The sequence below is a fragment of the Aegilops tauschii genome, chromosome 6, assembly GCF_002575655.3.
Source record: "Aegilops tauschii subsp. strangulata cultivar AL8/78 chromosome 6, Aet v6.0, whole genome shotgun sequence".
In the NCBI taxonomy this organism is placed as follows: Eukaryota; Viridiplantae; Streptophyta; class Magnoliopsida; order Poales; family Poaceae; genus Aegilops; species Aegilops tauschii.
Genome location: NC_053040.3, coordinates 10500702 through 10516376, shown reverse-complemented (window position 1 = coordinate 10516376; position 15675 = coordinate 10500702). Strand labels below are relative to the sequence as shown.

Here is a 15675-nt window from a genome sequence, read left to right as displayed (position 1 = left end):
GTGTTGCCGGCCTTCTTCTTGTCCGCTAAATATTTGGGGCAGTTCCGCTTCCAGTGACCACTTCCCTTGCAATAAAAGCACTCAGTCTCGGGCTTGGGTCCATTCTTTGACTTCTTCCCGGTAACTGGCTTACCGGGCGCGGCAACTCCCTTGCCGTCCTTCTTGAAGTTCTTCTTACCCTTGCCCTTCTTGAACTTAGTGGTTTTATTCACCATCAACACTTGATGTTCTTTTCTGATCTCTACCTCAGCTGATTTCAGCATTGAATATACCTCGGGAATGGTCTTTTCCATCCCCTGCATATTGTAGTTCATCACAAAGCTCTTGTAGCTTGGTGGAAGCGACTGGAGGATTCTGTCAATGACCGCGTCATCCGGGAGATTAACTCCCAGCTGAGACAAGCGGTTGTGCAACCCAGACATTCTGAGTATGTGCTCACTAACAGAACTGTTCTCCTCCATTTTACAGCTGAAGAACTTGTCGGAGACATCATATCTCTCGACCCGGGCATGAGCTTGAAAAACCAGTTTCAGCTCCTCGAACATCTCATATGCTCCATGTTTCTCAAAACGCTTTTGGAGACCCGGTTCTAAGCTGTAAAGCATGCCGCACTGAACGAGGGAGTAATCATCAGCACGCTGCTGCCAAGCGTTCATAACGTCTTGGTTCTCAGGGATTGGTGCTTCACCTAGCGGTGCTTCTAAGACATAATCTTTCTTGGCTGCTATGAGGATGATCCTCAGGTTCCGGACCCAGTCCGTATAGTTGCTGCCATCATCTTTCAGCTTGGTTTTCTCTAGGAACGCGTTGAAATTGAGGACAACGTGGGCCATTTGATCTACAATACATAGTGTAAAGATTTTAGACTAAGTTCATGATAATTAAGTTCATATAATCAAATTATTTAATGAACTCCCACTCAGATAGACATCCCTCTCGTCATCTAAGTGAAACATGATCCGAGTTCAACTAGGCCGTGTCCGATCATCACGTGAGACGGACTAGTCAAGATCGGTGAACATCTCCAAGTTGATCGTATCTTCTATACGACTCATGCTCGACCTTTCGGTCCTCCGTGTTCCGAGGCCATGTCTGTACATGCTAGGCTCGTCAAGTCAACCTAAGTGTATTGCGTGTGTTCCGAGGCCATGTCTGTACATGCTAGGCTCGTCAACACCCGTTGTATTCGAACGTTAGGATCTATCACACCCGATCATCACGTGGTGCTTCGAAACAACGAACCTTCGCAACGGTGCACAGTTAGGGTTAACACTTTCTTGAAATTATTATAAGGGATCATCTTACTTACTACCGTCGTTCTAAGCAAATAAGATGCAAAAACATGATAAACATCACATGCAATCATATAGTGACATGATATGGCCAATATCATCATGCTCCTTTGTACTCCATCTTCGGGGCACCATGATCATCTTCTTCACCGGCATGACACCATGATCTCCATCATCATGATCTCCATCATTGTGTCTTCATGAAGTCGTCACGCCAATGATTACTTCTACTTGTATGGCTAACGCGTTTAGCAACAAAGTAAAGTAAATTACATGGCGTTATTCAATGACACGCAGGTCATGCAAAAAAATAAAGACAACTCCTATGGCTCCTGCCGGTTGTCATACTCATCGACATGCAAGTCGTGATTCCTATTACAAGAATATGATCAATCTCATACATCACATATATCATTCATCACATCTTCTGGCCATATCATATCACATATATCACTTGCTGCAAAAACAAGTTAGACGTCCTCTAATTGTTGTTGCAAGTTTTACGTGGTTTGTAGGTTTCTAACAAGAACGTTTTCTTACCTACGTATGACCACAACGTGATTTGCCAATTTCTATTTACCCTTCATAAGGACCCTTTTCATCGAATCCGTTCCGACTAAAGTAGGAGAGACAGACACCCGCTAGCCACCTTATGCAACTAGTGCATGTCAATCGGTGGAACCTGTCTCACGTAAGCGTACGTGTAAGGTCGGTCCGGGCCGCTTCATCCTACAATGCCGCCGAAACAAGAAACGACTAGTAGCGGCAAGAAGAATTGGCAACATCAACGCCCACAACTTCTTTGTGTTCTACTCGTGCATAGTAACTACGCATAGGCCTGGCTCTGATACCACTGTTGGGAATCGTAGCATAATTTAAAATTTTCCTACGCTCACCAAGATGCATCTATGGAGTCTACTAGCAACGAGGGGAAAGGAGTGGATCTACATACCCTTGTAGATCGCGAGCGGAAGCGTTCCAATGAACGTGGATGACGGAGTCGTACTCGCCGTGATCCAAATCACCGATGACCGAGTGCCGAACGGACGGCACCTCCGCGTTCAACACACGTACGGTGCAGCGACGTCTCCTCCTTCTTGATCCAGCAAGGGGGAAGGAGAGGTTGATGGAGATCCAACAGCACGACGGCGTGGTGGTGGATGTAGCGGGTCTCCGGCAGGGCTTCGCCGAGCTTCTGCGAGAGAGAGAGAGAGGTGTTGCAGGGGAGGAGGGAGGCGCCCAAGGCTTAGATTTTGCTGCCCTCCCTTCCCCCCACTATATATAGGGCCAAGGGAGAGGGGGGGCGCAGCCTTGCCCCTTCCTTCAAGGAAGGGTGCGGCCAGGGGGGAGTCCTTCCCCCCCAAGGCACCTCGGAGGTGCCTTCCCCCTTTAGGACTCTCCCTTCTTTCTTATCTCTTGCGCATGGGCCTCTTGGGGCTGGTGCCCTTGGCCCATATAGGCCAAGGCGCACCCCTTACAGCCCATGTGGCCCCCCGGGGCTGGTGGACCCCTTTGGTGGACCCCCGGACCCCTTTCGGCACTCCCGGTACAATACCGATAAAGCGCGAAACTTTTTCGGCGACCAAAATAAGACTTCCCATATATAAATCTTTACCTCCGGACCATTCCGGAACCTCTCGTGACGTCCGGGATCTCATCCGGGACTCCGAACAACTTTCGGGTTTCCGCATACATATATCTCTACAACCCTAGCGTCACCGGACCTTAAGTGTGTAGACCCTACGGGTTCGGGAGACATGCAGACATGACCGAGACGCCTCTCCGGTCAATAACCAACAGCGGGATCTGGATACCCATGTTGGCTCCCACATGTTCCACGATGATATCATCGGATGAACCACGGTGTCGAGGATTCAATCAATCCGTATGCAATTCCCTTTGTCAATCGGTATGTTACTTGCCCGAGATTCGATCGTCGGTATCCCAATACCTTGTTCAATCTCGTTACCGGCAAGTCTCTTTACTCGTACCGCAATGCATGATCCCGTGACTAACGCCTTAGTCACATTGAGCTCATTATGATGATGCATTACCGAGTGGGCCCAGAGATACCTCTCCGTCACACGGAGTGACAAATCCCAGTCTCGATCCGTGCCAACCCAACAGACACTTTCGGAGATACCCGTAATGCACCTTTATAGTCACCCAGTTACGTTGTGACGTTTGGCACACCCAAAGCACTCCTACGGTATCCGGGAGTTGCACGATCTCATGGTCTAAGGAAAAGATACTTGACATTGGAAAAGCTCTAGCAAACGAAACTACACGATCTTTTATGCTATGCTTAGGATTGGGTCTTGTCCATCACATCATTCTCCTAATGATGTGATCCCGTTATCAATGACATCCAATGTCCATAGTCAGGAAACCATGACTATCTGTTGATCAACGAGCTAGTCAACTAGAGGCTTACTAGGGACAGGTTGTGGTCTATGTATTCACACATGTATCACGATTTCCGGACAATACAATTATAGCATGAATAATAGACAATTACCATGAACAAAGAAATACAATAATAACCATTTATTATTGCCTCTAGGGCATATTTCCAACAGATATATGTATGCGGAAACCCGAAAGTTGTTCGGAGTCCCGGATGAGATCCCGGACGTCACGAGAGGTTCCGGAATGGTCCGGAGGTAAAGATTTATATATGGGAAGTCTTATTTTGGTCGCCGGAAAAGTTTCGCGCTTTATCGGTATTGTACCGGGAGTGCCGAAAGGGGTCCGGGGGTCCACCAAGGGGGTCCACCAGCCCCGGGGGGCCACATGGGCTGTAAGGGGTGCGCCTTGGCCTATATGGGCCAAGGGCACCAGCCCCAAGAGGCCCATGCGCAAGAAATAAGAAAGAAGGGAGAGTCCTAAAGGGGGAAGGCACCTCCGAGGTGCCTTGGGGGGGAAGGACTCCCCCCTGGCCGCACCCTTCCTTGAAGGAAGGGGCAAGGCTGCGCCCCCCCTCTCCCTTGGCCCTATATATAGTGGGGGGAAGGGAGGGCAGCAACATCTAAGCCTTGGGCGCCTCCCTCCTCCCCTGCAACACCTCTCTCTCTCTCGCAGAAGCTCGGCGAAGCCCTGCCGGAGACCCGCTACATCCACCACCACGCCGTCGTGCTGTTGGATCTCCATCAACCTCTCCTTCCCCCTTGCTGGATCAAGAAGGAGGAGACGTCGCTGCACCGTACGTGTGTTGAACGCGGAGGTGCCGTCCGTTCGGCACTCGGTCATCGGTGATTTGGATCACGGCGAGTACGACTCCGTCATCCACGTTCATTGGAACGCTTCCGCTCGCGATCTACAAGGGTATGTAGATCCACTCCTTTCCCCTCGTTGCTAGTAGACTCCATAGATGAATCTTGGTGAGCGTAGGAAAATTTTAAATTATGCTACGATTCCCAACAGGCTAAGTGTTCTTTGAATACACTGGGTGGTAAGCCTTTCGTTAGCGGATCTGCAAGCATATCTTTTGTCCTTATATGCTCGAGACTTATAGTTTGATCTTGGATTTTGTCTTTCACAACATAATACCTTATCTCTATTGTTTTGGCAGCATTACTCGACTTGTTGTTGTGAGCGTAAAATATTGCGGGCTGGTTGTCACAGTACATCTTTAGTGGTTTGTGAATACAATCTACCACTTTCAAGTCGGGTACAAATTTCTTTAGCCATATCGCCTGCCCCATGGCTTCGAAGCATGCTATGAATTCTGCATACATCGTGGATGATGCAACTATCGACTGTTTGGAGCTTTTCCACAAAATAGCTCCCCCAGCGAGGGTGAATACCTATCCTGACGTGGATTTTCTATCATCTCTGTCCCCCGCAAAATCTGCGTCGAATACCCTTTTATCTCTAGGGAATCACTTCTCCTGTATATTAGCATGTAGTCCTTCATGCCTTGTGCATAACGCAATGCTTTCTTTACCATCTTCCAGTGCTCTATACCTGGATTCTCTTGATATCTACCGAGTACCCCGGTGATAAAGGCTAAGTCAGGGCGAGTGTACACTTGTGCATACTGTAAGCTGCCAACTGCCGAAGCATATGGTACTGCTTTCATTTGATCGATCTCGTACTGGTTCTTGGGACATTGGAATTTCCCAAAACTATCGCCCTTAACTATAGGAGCAGGTGTGGCTTTACTCGCATGCATATTATACTTTTTAAGAACCTTTTGTAAATATGCTTTTTGCGATAGTCCTAAGACTCCATTGTTCCTATCTCGATGAATTTCTATACCCAAAACATATGATGCTTCACCAAGATATGTTCTGTCAAAATTTGAGGATAAGAACTTCTTTGTTTCTTGTAGTAGACTAACATCACTGTTAGCAAGCAGGATATCATCCACATACAAGATTAGGAAAATATATTTCCCATTTTCAAACTTCTATTTTCTTCGTAAAAGAGCACTATTAATTATTTACGCAGCGGAAAAACATGAATAAAAATTCATGAACTTTTCTTTTTCTGAAAATTTTCTATTTTAATTTTCAGAAACTTTTTCTGTTTACTTTTCTATTTTCTAAACAAAAAAATTTGTTGGAAAATTTTTTACATAGAAAAACTATTTGAAAATTGCCCAAAAACTGGACAGAAAACTATTAAAAGGAAACGCGGCCTGTGCTAGCCGAAAACGGCCCAGCTATTCAGAGCCCGTTTGGCTCGCGCGCGGCTGCTGGGCCTGGTACAGCGTGCTCACGGCCTGCGCTCGCCGTACGCGCCAGCTGGCCTCGACTCGGCCTGGCCCGCCCGCAACTGCAGCCTCGGCCCAGTGCCTGCGGGGCTGCTGGCCGCGCCCACTTTGGCCCAAAAGCCTGCAGGGGGTTAGGGTTCCGATCCGGGCCGTTCGTGGAGATCCGACGACCCACCGTGTGCATCGCTGGATCAAAACCAGGCGACTTGTTGCCGCGATCGAACCCTAGCGTTATTCTCTCCCGCACACGCCGCTCTCGTTCTCTCCGCTCCCGCTGGCGTGAGCACGGGGCTGCGCCCCAGCCGCCCTGTCCGGCCGCCGTCGCCGGCGGCGGCGGAAGCCACCGCGCCGCGCGCGCCTCCTCTTCCTTCCCCTTTCTCTTTCCAGTTTTCTAATCTGTGGCAGATCGTGAGGGAGACGCAGCTGCGCGTCCTCTGCACCCCTCGCGCCGGCTCTGTCTCTTTGTGTTGCAGCGGGGTTGGGGCTCCGCCGGCGACGGCGTGAAGCCACTGCACCGCGCGAGCCGCCTTCCCTTTTCCCTTTGTTTCTTCTGTCCGTCTCCACCGCCCGCTCCTCCTCTCATCAGAGTAAATGACGACGGTGGCTGAGCACAAGACGGCGAGATGCGGCGCCGTGGCCTTCCCCCTCGCCGGCTGCGCGTCCACCTTGCGGTGAGCGCGCCGCCGTCGAGCGGTTTGGCTGCGGTGCCCCCTTTGCCCTTTGTAGGGTGGTGCTTCGTCCCCACACCTCGGCTTGCCGATGCGTGTGGGGATCGAGAGGAACAGGCGCGGCCGGAGTGGCGGCGCACTTTGCCGGCGGCCCAAGGCCTTCTCCAGTTTACTTTTTTGATTTTCTTTACTCTGCCCTGCTAGGGTTCTTTGGGGAGGGGAAAAACTGTTCTATGATTTCTTTCTACCGAAAATCTGAGCCAAACCTGGGTTGATACCATTGTTAGAAGCACTTTGGATCTGGGTAGGCTAGATCTTTCCGGTGAACCTACCTTCTGCTGGTGCTAACGAGCTCGATCCAGCGCCGGTCATGGTGATGGCGGAGTGTGGGCGAAGTGGTGGCGGCGGAGCTTCCCGTCGGCCCAGCGCAAACCCTAGATCGGATTGATGTGTTGGTGGTGTTGTGGTGCACGGTGAACCTCGTGATGCGTGCCCCGGCACGCCACCTCTTTATATTGCGCTGGCGACAGAGGCCCACCAACCATGGTTTGGTTGGGCGCCCCCGATCAGGGCACGAGTCAGGGGCCCGTTCGACCCGTTGGATGATCAACCTAACAAATAGAAACATTCTTTTCTGGATTTATATAGAATTCCTTGAAGCTAAACCCTGCAAAATCAAATGCGCTGTATAAAACTGGATTCCTAATGAAGTACAATGACCAAGATCTTACAAAATTCCTGGGAAACTCATCGGAATCAAGAGGCGTCGTGATCTTGTTGCGCAACTATGATATACACAATATACATATAAGGAAAAATAAAAGATCTTTGAATTCATGATCTCGTGTTTTGCCACGAAATCACATCATGTGCTATCACGCTGCTGGAGAAGACGACGCCTCACACTCTAGATACATCGGTTCAGTACAGCTGGGACATTCCTCTCACGGCCACGAGGACGTCGCTCATAGTTGGCCGGCGCTCCTTGTCGCGGTTTATACAGCTTAACACGAGTAGAGCCATGTGCTCGCCATAGTGCGGCAATATCACCCCGCGCATTTGCGTGGCTAGATTTGTTAGGATGATGTTATATTTATGTGTCTTATTTATTATTTTATTATGTTAGATATTTTTTGAGAAGCGGTGCATATTTATAATAATTTAAAAGCATGTTTTCAACATGATGCACATCTTAACAAAATATTATTGGACTTTAGTGGAAACTATTTCCATGTGGAGAATTAAGTTATTGGTTAATACTTGGTCTTAGTAGAGACCCACCTTCTAAGTCCTCACTTTATCTCTTGCACTTTTATTTCATCTATTGGTGTGTACCTTTTGATAAACAACATTGGCCATCCAAGCAAATGTAATCATTGATGTATATTGTTGTAACCATTGTTGTACGCATTAAAAATAATATTATAAACAACATTGTTTTGCTTGCCTATTGTTGTATTCTCTCTTGCCCACATAGAACATAAACACCATTTTGATTATTCTTCCCACCTAATGCGATGCATGTGATCTGTAGAGAACATCGTTTCTTCCCAAATAACCACTTTTCTGTCGGTTTTGGTGAATGTAAGCCTTTTAATGACCGGTGACTGATCATGCTTTGTCATTTTTATCTTTGTTCAAAACACATCTTTCTTTTTTACGACTCGCAAAATCATGCATTTTTATTCATCTACGTAACCCCGGCATACCAACACATATGAGGAATATTACATTGGCATTGGTCATGTTTCGCTGCATGTTGCATACTATCTGTTGGAAATAAAACCACTGATTTATTCCAACAAAATATAATTCCAATTACTAATTTCCTAACCAAGTTGCTAAGTTGATTTTATGTTTATCTCTAGTTTCATATCTAAAAAAACATGTGCTTTCCATGTTTGCAAGATAAATCACACCCTAGAAAGCAGGCAGTTGACACTGGTAGAAAATGAGCCTTTAGTCCCGGTTCGCAAAGGCCTTTAGTCCCGGCAGTGCAACCGGGACTAAATATGCGCGACTAAAGACCACCCCCCCCCTTAGTCGCGCCTCTTACGAACCGCGACTAAAGGCCTTTAGTCCCGGTTCTCGTGGCTAACCGGGACTAAAGGCCTCCTCCGCAGGTTTAGGGTTTTAGCCCCCCTAAACCTGGTTTTTTTGTGAATTTTTATAATTTTTTTATTTTCAAATTTCTAATTATTTTAACCTCTAATCTCTAATCACCACCCCTCATCACTGCTCAATTTATCCTCTAATCTCTAATCACCACCCCTCATCACTGCTCAATTTATCCTCTAATCTCTAATCACCTCCAAATCATCTAACTTCCTGGACGGTCACCCATCCTCTCACTACTCCAGCCTGAGCACGCTTAACTTCCGGGTTCTATTCTCCCTCATTTCCAAGTCTGCACTTGTTGTTTTCCTGACAATAGTAGGATGTCAATTCTATTAACCCTCAGGAATTTAGCTTGAGCATCAAGTGACACATTTCACTGTTTGAGTTTGAAACTATTGTTTTAAAAAACAATAATTATTTAGTAACACTAATATTTCTGGAAATAATTAGTTTGACCATTGTTTGACCACTGTTTGACCATAGTTTGACCAGATTTGACCAAAATTTAAAAAAACTGAAATAATTATTTAGTAACACTAATATTCTAGAATAATTAGTTTGACCATTGTTTGACCATAGTTTGACCACAATTTGAAATTTTTTGAATTTTTTTGCCTCTCCAGATCTTAAAAGCTCTGTATCTTTTTTTCTGTTAGGTTTTTGAGGATTTTGAAAATAAAAAACTTTTCGAGTAGATGATTTTTCATATAAAAAACTTTTTCATCCGAGTCGTATGCAAAAGTTATGCCCATTTTAAGAAATTCCAGAGAGATTTTGCAAATAAAGTCGAAATTCATATTTGTTAATTTTCCCAACGACTAGACCACATATCACATGGGAAACTTATTTTATTTTATTTTTTTTGACATTTCCATCATTTTCTTTTGTTTTTTCTAAAACTGAAAAGGCGATCAGGGGGGCGGGGGGTAGAGTTTGAAAATGGGACCTTTAGTCCCGGTTCGTGCCATGAACCGGTACTAATGCCTCAAATCCCATTAGTACCGATTGGTGGCACCAACCGGGACTAAAGGTCTAACCTTTAGTCCCGGTTGGTCTGGCCAACCGCGACTAAAGGCCTTCGGGCCAGCCTGAGGACCTTTAGTCCCGGTTGGCCAGGCCAATCGGGACTAAAGCCCCTCCCGTCCGCCAGCTGTCGACCGAGCGCGCTGGGCCCAGATAGTTGGTCGTGGGTCTCCTCCCGAACCGCGACTAAAGACCCCTTTGGTCGCGGTTCGATTATTTTGGGGACTAATGGGGGCGTATGGAAGCCTCTTTTTCTACTAGTGCGAAAACAAATCTTGGTTGACTATAATATTTAAAAATAGCTAAATTGGTAAAGTGAAAGTAGTATGATAACTTCCTTTTTGCGCTTTTTGTAATATAAAAAAGGTCAAACATGCAAATTGGACCGAGTCAATATCCAAAACATCATCTATATACCAAGCGATGGAATATTATTTAATGTTTATAATAGTTGTACTCATTACAGGGTTTTTTAGGGGTAGTACTCATTACAGTTGATATGATTCATTTCTAGGTTACAATTGATATGACTTGTTTCTGGGTCATAATTATGAACAATCGGATTCATATCTACCATGTTTATATGGAGTGGCGGATGCTAATTATATGGAGTTCCTCCTAGTGCCACTTTTCTCTATCACTATCCTGGACATTAGTCAACCGATGTAGGCTATCACTGGCCTCCTTTCTATTCATATTGGCGTACGTTGGTCCGATGGTTTTGGCCGGCGGATAAAAGTACGATACGGATGTTATGTGGGCTGGCTTGAATACTTGAGTTGGGTTTGTGTCCTCCTCAGGAAGGCGAGACGGCGGCGACTCCCTGAAGATGGAATAAAGGTCTCCCCGCCTAGCCCCCGTTCCGGTGATGCGTCTAGCATCATCGGTGGGCGTGTGGAGGTGTGTCTCCGGCGGATCTGTCTTTGGTGGATTTGCTCGGATCTGTTTATCGTTCGTCTATTTTTCCTGTATCTTCAGGTTGGATCCTTCTGATCTACTCTCTTCATCGGCGGCGGTTACTGTTCTGGTGTGTTGGTTCTACAGGGCCTTAGCACGACGACTTCCTGACTGTCTACTACAACAAGGTTTGCCCGGCTCCGGCGATGGAGGGGCGATGACAGCGGCGCGCCTTCGGCTCGCTTCAGTGCTTGTAGTCGTCGCTAGGTGGTTTACGGATCTGGATGTAATTTTTATTATTTCTAGTGTTCGTTGTACTACCATGATTGAAGATGAATAGATTGGAAATTTTTCTCGCAAAAAAAAGAAAGAATACTTGAGTCTTCACATAATGATGAGTATTCTAAATATTGGGTTCCTCAACGGTGAGTGTTCGGTGCTTGTTTTCTAATGAAACGGTGGGGTGACCTTCGTACATGGCCTTTTTTACTGCTTGATTTATCGTGTTTGAATTCTATTTTTTTAGTTGGATCCTGTATGAATTATAATAGACACCTGACAGGATACTCCTTTTCTAATTGCATCAGGTGAGTCCCTACGGTTTGCTTTAGTCCGTACGCTGTCTGTGTCCGTCCTTTATTTTACGGTTTTGCTAATTAACAGTCGAGTGATTTACAATTGGGTTTCATTCAAATTTCTGGCCGCTTGGTCTTGTGCCAAGATCCGCGCTGGGTGCTGGCTTTTTTGGACTTTTTTTTTCTGTCTCTGTTACCGGGTGCGCTTTCGTTTCCCAGCCAGCCCGTTACCGCCTATCCCTTTTGTTCTCTGTCTTTTTTTTGTCCTTTCTCATTTCTTGGCGAGAGTTAAAGCTGAGAGAGGGAGGCGATTCTTGGCGATTTCCTCGTCGTCCATGGTGATTCCCATCTTCTCCTCCTCCTCTTCTTCAGATTGATTTCCGCTCCAGTGCCGTGTGGTTTCAGTTGGATATCCTGGTCTTCTCCCTTGCCCCATTGAATTTCTTCTAGATCTTGTGGTTTGATTCGATTCCCCTTGTGTTTGATGTAGATGTAGGTGTATGTGTAGTCTTAGAGGTGGATTTTGGCGATTTTTTTGCAATTACATTGATAGGTGGATGGATGTAGCGGTGGATCCGATTCCCCTGTTGATTTTCTTTCTGCTAACCTGGGCGTTTGATTCCGCTGACGTTTTTTGTTGTTAGATCCAGGGGTGTTCGTTTTTAGGTACTAGTTGCATCTAAGTTACCACAACTTCATAAATCTGATTTCATTTTAATTACAGTGTAATTTCCTCTGAAATCATAGAGTAGTGACATTGTAATTTCAGTGTAAGTTCCAGAGGTAACCATAACTGTAATTTCATTTTAATTACAGTGTAATTTCATTTGAAATCACATAGTAGTGACATTGTAATTTCAGTGTAAGTTCCAGAGGTAACCATTGTGCAATTTTTGCTGTAACTTCTATGATTTTTAGTTTACAGGCACTGCAATTACAATGTAATTTCAGGTTATTATAGTGCTATTTTCAGGTTAATTACACTAGATCACAATGAAGTTTGACTATGTTGGGTCTGCAAGCATTTTAGAACCGTAGTGTTGCATCTTTATCTTTGTGGTTTGTCTTTGTTTGGTAGTATTTGTATCCATTTTATAACATTTTTTCTATGTTTTCCGTAGTGTTGCATCTAAGTTTACAACAGCTTTAAGATTGTAATTTCATTTTAATTACAGTGTCATTTCCTCTGAAATTACAGAGTAATCGTATTGTAATTATAGTGCTCTTACAGTATACTTGTAATTGCAGTGTAATTACAGCGTAATTTTTAGGGTAATTACACTGTAAATCACACTGCTATTTACTGTAATTACAGTGCAATTTCTCTATATTTACAATGTTGTTACAGTGTAATTTCCATGGGTAATCACAGTGCCATTTTTACTAGAATATTTACTGTATTTACAGTCAATGCAAATCACAGTGTAATTTCAGTAAAATTACAGTGGTAATTAGACTGTAAATCACAGTGTCTTTGTTGGGTAGTGTTCTATCTATTCACACTGTTAATATATACTGAATCTACCTTTGGTTAGTGTTGCAACTTGATAATAGTAATTTCAGTACTGTTTTGCTACTGTAAATTTTAGTTTCTTTTGCCCTGGTGATTTTGAAACAAAACTGACCAGTTTCTTTGATTTTGACTAGAGTGCTCTGTGCAATACACTCTGTCAAATGAAAAGAATTTGTGATCTCTGCTTTTCATTCTTGTGATTTTACCGGTTCTAGATCTCATAGAAAATCACTAGGCATGAGCAAAGACATTGGTATTGAAGGATTTCCGGCCTGTGGATCGTCTCTTGTATGATCTTCCATGGCTCTCCCCCAATTAGTTGTTGCAGCTTTGGTGTTTATCTTTGCCCCAATTGGAATTGAAGGATTTCTAACTCCATGGTTCCTTGTTGGTGTTTGTCTTTGCTCTTTCTTTTTATTTTTCATTTCCTCCATGATAGTAATTTAATTTCTGCCTTCTTTTTTGGTGTTTGTCTTTGCCATTTCTTTTTTATTTCTCATTTTCTCTATATACATTTTTCTTCATATTATTCTTCCTTGTTCCAGCTGTACTTCTCTGTAACCGTTCGAAAGCATTGGTTTTCTTTCTTTGTTTGTTTGAAGGGAAGAGCCTTTACTTTACTTGATCCAGCTTTTAATGAGCATTCTGAATTTCACTTGCAGATTGGCGATATGCTAGTACATTTTAATCAATTTGTTTCCCTTTTGAAGGCACTGTGTTGTTATCTTTTAAGATTTATCTCTTGTATTTTCCTTTATTCGAGCGTATTACAAACTTTATAGGATTCTGGGACACTTTTATTACTCCCATGTTGAGGAAACAAAACAGTTTGGAAAACAAATGATGTTATCGACCTATAGCTGTTCCAATCAGACCAATAGGTAATTTGTTTTTTAGTATAGCTGGCCTGATTTTCTCTTATATTCTGTTCTTGATTTTGTTGGTATCTTTTTTTTTCTTCCTTTATTCATGTGAAACCAGGCACACAATTGTGGTGTCTTTACATTGGAGTTTATGGAAGTGTGGACTGCAAGGACTCAAGTTGTTGACCATTTTTCAAGCGCTGACATTCCCAACTTAAGGACAAAGTATGATAATGATAAGTTTTTCAGTGAGTTCAACAGGGTGGATAAGTTCTAGACTTCTTGTTACTGATTTTTTTTGAAGATGTAAGCACTTCTGTTTTTTATACTTCAAATTTACAGTAAAGAGGTTCATGACTTCCAGTCTTTTTTAGTTGTACTTTTGGCTAAAGGTTGCCTAATTTACTGTACTCGTCTATGTCACTCGCTGTCTCATGTACTATGTATTTTCAGCTTTTTGGTTCAGTGTTAATGGCGTCCCTTTGTGCTGTATATCTTAATGATTGGTCTAATGTCGTGTTTGATCCTTTTTTTCAGACTGTGAATTAACAATGATGGAGAAGAAGGATTGTTTGCATTAGATAGATGATGAACTGCTTTTTTCACACTATGGATAGGGCAGTGTCTATGTTGGTTCAGTGTGTAGTCATCTGTATGATAGGAAGTGTCAAGTGTGTATGTTGGTTCAGCTGTTTTTTTCTTTTCGAAAAGGAGGATTGCCCCCGGCCTCTGCATCGCAATGTTGGTTCAGTTGTGTCTCTATAATCTGTAGAAGACACTAGGTACTATACTTGCAAGGTTTTATTACTGTAATTTCAAGGTTTTTCACCTGCTTGTCATGAATGCAAATGGGTTCAGTCCAACCCGCGTATATACATACCAACTCATGACTCAGGGCTGCAAACGGGTGTCTTTGAGATTCGACAAGTTCCGGTCATAATGTCACTGTAATAATCACACAATATGAGTGTAAGTTATGCATAAATACACTGTAATTTTAGAAGTTCCAGTGCTAATTGACTGTAAGTTTTGTGTATCTAGACTTTAACACTTAAGATATCACTATGAGTAGACTGCAAGTTACCAGAATGGCAGTCTAATTATCACTGTATTTTTCTCCCGAGTGATTGTAAGTGGACTGTACGTTGATAAGTACAGCAAAGAAGCGAGAGACGCGGGGTTTACGAAGCTTTACCAAAAAAAAAAGTGGACTGTACGTTGATGGCAGACCTACAGAGGGTACGTTGATGGATCAGTAGGCTTTTTTTCGGCTGTGGTAATGCGATACCTGTAGCTCACATATGTTTGAAACCGGGTCCAACCCGATTAGGATTGACCTTCTAGCGTTGACATACATACAACGGAGATACACAAAAAAGGGACACACAAATATACAAGTACCGTTCTATTATTGGTTGAAAAACTTGACTGATGTTCAATTGATTTTCAGTCAAACGTCAAATAGACACTCCTTTTTTTTATTTTTAGAGCTGCAGGATGTGTCCGTCTTGAACTCTTGACCACGCATGGGACATACATGGTCTTTCCGGTTAGTTTTTTTACCTTATGTTTTGTATGTAACAAATAATACTCTCACATACGGTGATGAATACTGGACGTTGAAATATCTTAACTCTCAAACGACAAATCATTACCGTTCGTTTTCTATCGTTTTAATAATATAATAGATTTATAGTACCGTCGGATTTAGAAATGTGACATATATGTGAATAAGCAACGACAAAAACACTGAGAGTACGGTTTGTTTTTGTAGCTCATGGTGCAAATGACGAAATGATGCACCAAGTTGCCAAGCGATCAAACTTAATAATGTGATGCACCATCTTGTTGCTTATGACACCCTTTTAACTTATTGTTGGTTGCGGCCTTTTGAATAGCCGGTAGTTACCTCTTTGGCTAATCGAAGAAGAATGCTTTTGTACTGTACTGGCAATGATGGTGCAAATGATGTCTTCAAATAATTGAAGGCCAATCTTCCCTATACCTAT

At 43.9% G+C, this 15675-nt stretch overlaps 1 long non-coding RNA gene across 1 annotated transcript; it reads left to right on the top strand.

Moving 5' to 3' along the window:
- Nucleotides 1–11226: 11226 nt before the first annotated feature.
- LOC120966048 (uncharacterized) lies at nt 11227–14549 on the top strand. Its single transcript, XR_005759036.3, has 2 exons — nt 11227–11628; nt 14204–14549. It is a non-coding gene; the product is annotated as an uncharacterized lncRNA (long non-coding RNA).
- The last annotated feature ends 1126 nt before the right edge of the window (nt 14550–15675 follow it).